A 4661-nucleotide genomic window follows, 5' to 3' on the forward strand; every position below is an offset into this window, starting at 1 on the left:
GGAAATCAATCACAAGAAAATAAATGAAAAATACACAAAGATATGGAGGCCAAATAATCTGTTACTAAACAAGAATTCGGTTAATAATATCATGGAAGAAATCAAAGATACCTTGAAATAAATGAAATGACAACACAACAACCCAAACTTCTGGGGCACAGTGAAACAGTTCTAAGAGGCAAACTCACAGCCTTACAATTCTAACTCAAGAAATAAAAATCTTAAATAGTCTAACTTTACACTTAAAAGAACTTGAAAAAGAACAATAAGCAAAGCCCAAAATGAAACAAAGAAAGGAAATAATCAAGATCATGGCAGAAATAAAGGAAAAGAGCTTTTCTGAGAGCTTCTGGCCGGTCCTATGCAGTAGCCCTTCGTGGGAGCCGAGATGGAAAAGCAACTGGAGAAGCAAGCTGCTGCTGCGCCCGCAGACTGCTGCCAGGCGGGCGCTGGGGCCCAAAAGCATCCAGAGGACCAAATGATCCTGCTGCTCAGACTGAAAGCAAAGACAAAACAACAACTCTTGGAATATAAATCAGTGGTTGATGCAAATGAAGAAACAACTCCAGAAGAAATCATTCCAGAAAAGCAAATTGAAACAAAAATTGAAGACCTGGAAAATGAAATTGAGAGGTGAAAATGGTGTTTGAAATGAAAAAGCTTGCATTAGACAGGATGCAGCTTTTGACAGTCCTTAGAAAAAAGCTGGAAGAAAGTAAATTTCAGAATAGTGAGCTCATGGAAAACATGAAACACATATTAAAGCTAAAAAAAATGACATCACAGCAGGAATCTTGGGATCTGGAAGGAAAACTGCTTAATGTTAAAAAGAAGAGATTGAATTAAAACGAGCTTCAGAACAAAAGTTTTTAGAAATACAGACTGAAAAGAACAAACAGAAAGATAATTTGGACAGTATGGAAAATTCAGACAAGATAAAGACCTTAAAGCAAAAGCTACAGATGGAGATACAAATTACTATGGTTATTCAACATGTGTTCTAGAACCTCATTTTGGGGAGTAAAGTCAATTGGGCAGAGGATTCTGCTCTTAAGGAAATTGTTCTGCAGCTTGAGAAGAATCTCACCATGATCTAATAAAAATTCTATGTTTGCATTAAAAAAAAGAAATAAAGGAAAAGAGTCTAAAAGAACAATACAAAAGGTTAATGAAACCGAGAGCTGGATCTTTGAAAAGATAAACAAAATTGACAAACTTTAACCAGACTCATCAAGAAAAAAAGAAGACCCAAACATATAAAATCAGAAATGAAAGATGGGGAGTAACAACTGACACCACAGACATACAAAGGGACAGAAGAAGATACAATGAACAATCGTATGTCAGCACATTGGACCATCTGAATGAAGTGGATAAATTCCTAGAAATATTTAGTCTTCCAAAACTGAATCAGAATTACAATATCTGAATAGACAGATTACAACCAATAAAATTGAAGCAGTAATCGAAAAGTCTCACAACAAGCAAAAATCTTGTACCATATGGCTTCACAGATAAATATTACTGTATATATAAAGAAGAACTAATACCTATCCTTCTCAAACGATTCCAAAAAAGTCAAGAGGAGGTAAGACTCCCAAATGCATTTTATGAGGTTAATATTATGTTTATTCCAAAACTAGATAACAATGCTACAAGGACAGTTACAGGCCAATAGACCTGATGAACATAGATGATAAAATTCTCAACAAAATATTAGCAAAGCAGATCCTGCAATACATTAAAAGATCATACTGTGACCAAATACAATTCATTCCAGGAATGCAAGCTTGGTAGAATATCCACAAATCAATAAACGTGATACACCGCATAGGCCAAATGATGAATAAAAATCACATGACCTTATAAATATATGCATAAAAAGCATTTGATAAAATCCAGTACCCACTTATCATAAAAACTCTCAGCATAGTGTGTATGTGGGGACATAATAAACACCATGTATGACAAACACAGCCAACGACATCATTCACAGTGGGCAAAAACTAAAAAGTCCTTCTCTTAAGGTCAGGGACAAGGCAGAGATGTCCACATTAACCACTCTTATTCAACATAGTACTGTAGCCACAACCATCAAAAAAAAAAACAAATAAAAAGACATTCAGCTTGGAAATGTATTGTCACTATTTGAATAAGACATGATAATATATAGAGAGAACCCTAAATATTCCACCAATAAAAACTGCTTGAAGTGGTAAATGAATTCAATAAAGTATCAGGATACAAAATAAATATTTAGAAATCAGATACATTTTTATACACAAATAATTATCAGGAAGGAAAATGAAGAAAATAATCTCATCTATAATTGCATGAAAAGCAATAAAATAGGAATAAGTTTAACCAAAAATGTAAAAGACCTATACTCAGAAAATTATAAGACACTGATGAAAGAAGTTGAAGACACAAATATGTGGAAGCATACACTGTGTTCATGGGTTGGAAGAATTAACATCATTAAAATATCCATACTACTCAAGGCAATGTACAGATTCAACACAATTCCTATCAACATATCAATCTTGTATTTCACAGAACTAGAACAAATATTCCAAAAACTTTAATGGAACCACAGGGGACCCCAAACAGCCATAACAACCTTGAAAAAGGAAAAGAAAGTAGGGAAAACCATGTTACCTGATATCAAACTATACTACAAGGCCATAGTAATGTAAAGAGCACAGTACTGGCATAAAAACACATATAAATCAACTGAACAGAATTGAAAACCCAGAAATAAGCCCACATATATATGATCTATTAACATTTGACAAAGAAACAAAAATATACAATGGTCCAGAGACAGTTCAATCAATAAATGGTATTAGCAAAATTGGACAGATACGTGCAAAAACTTAAACAAGACTACCCTACTAAAGCATATACATGCATAAACTCAAAATGGATTAAAGACATAAATGTAATTTTTAAACCATAAAAATTCCCAGAAGAAAACATAGGCAGTAGAATCTCGGATATTTCTTGTAGAATTATGTTTTATGATACAGCGTCTCAGGCAAGGGGAACAAAAAATAAATAAACAAATGAGACAGCATTTAACTAAAAAGATTTTGCATAGCAAAGGAAAGCATCAACAAAATGGAAAGACAACTGCATGGGAGACTGTATTCACCAATGATGCATCTGGTAAGGGGTGGATATGGTAAATTTATAAAGAATTTACACAACTTAGCACACACAAAAAAGACTCACAATCCCATTAAAAAATGGGCAAAGGTCCCAATGGACACTTCTCCAAAGAGGATATAGAGATGGCCAATAGACATGTGAACAGACGTTCAACAATGTTAATTATTAGAGAAATGCAAATTAAAACCACAAAGAGATATCACCTTACACATATCCGTATGGCCATCATCAGTAACTCCATAAACAAGTGCTAGTAAGCATGTGGAGCACAGGTAACACTGGACCTCTGTTGGTGGGAATGCAGACTGGTGGAGCCACTGTGGAAAGCAGTATGGAGATTTTTCAAAAAATTAAAAATGGAACTGCCCTAAGACCCAGAAATTCCAATTATGGCTGTATATCCTAAGAAACCCAAAACACTCATTTGAAAGAATATAAGCACTCTTATGTACATTGTAGTATTATTTACAATAGGCAAGATCTGGAAGCAGTCCAAGTGCCCATCCATAGATGAGTGAATAAAAAAGCTGTGGTACATTTACACAATGGAATTCTAGTCAGCCAGCCAGAAAAAGAAGGAGCTCCTACCCTTTGTGACAGCACAGATGGACCTGGAGAGCATTATGCTAAGTAAAATAAGCCAGTCAGAGAAAGACGGATAGCATATGATCTCACCCATATGTGAAATGTAATGAAAGAATAAACTAACAAACAACATAGAAATAGTCTCCTAGATACAGAAAACAGACTGACAGCTGTCAGAGGTCAGGGCATTGGGGGGCTGGGTGAAAAAGGTGAAGGGATTAAACAACAAAAAAAAACTGCATAGACAGAGACAACAGTATGGTGACTACAAGAGGGAAATGGGGGTGGGGGAGGTAGAGGAGGGTAAAAGGGGCATAAATGGTGATGGAAGGAGATGACTTGGGGTGGGAAACACACAATATAATACATAGATGATGTATTCCAAAACTGTACAACTTCTATATAATTTTATTAATCAATATCGCCACTATAAATTCAATAAAAATTTTAAAGACACCATCTGAGTCAACATTTCCAGAGAAGTAATCTCCTGTCTTCTATTGATATGGGTGATGTTGGAAAACAGAACTGAGACTAAACTGAATCATAACACTCACTTTACACAGTCATTGTTGATCTCATCTACTTATATGCATGGTTTCAAAGGTTACAAACAAGTTCCCCCAAATTCCTAGAATTCAGCCCTGGCTGGTGTGGCTCAGTAGATTGAGTGTCAGCCTGTGAACCAAAGGTTAGCCAGTTTGATTCCCATTCGGGGCACATGCCTGGGTTGTAGGCCAGGTCCCCCTTAGGGGTCATGCGAGAAGCAGCCACATACTGATGTGTTGGGAACTGCTCTGCCTGGTTTCAGGAATTGTAACTGCCTCCTATGGCTAAGGATGAATGAGTGACCTCCGGAATGCAAGCCACAAGGAGACAAAGCATTCCCCCTACCCCCAATGCAT

The 4661-nt window shown here is 36.0% G+C and overlaps 1 pseudogene; it reads left to right on the forward strand.

Moving 5' to 3' along the window:
* Positions 1-388: 388 nt before the first annotated feature.
* LOC119035633 (centromere protein H-like) lies at positions 389-1108 on the forward strand (annotated as a pseudogene).
* The last annotated feature ends 3553 nt before the right edge of the window (positions 1109-4661 follow it).

Source organism: Artibeus jamaicensis, unplaced genomic scaffold (assembly GCF_021234435.1).
Source record: "Artibeus jamaicensis isolate MK-2021 breed Jamaican fruit bat unplaced genomic scaffold, CSHL_Jam_final scaffold_1283, whole genome shotgun sequence".
NCBI classification, from domain to species: Eukaryota; Metazoa; Chordata; class Mammalia; order Chiroptera; family Phyllostomidae; genus Artibeus; species Artibeus jamaicensis.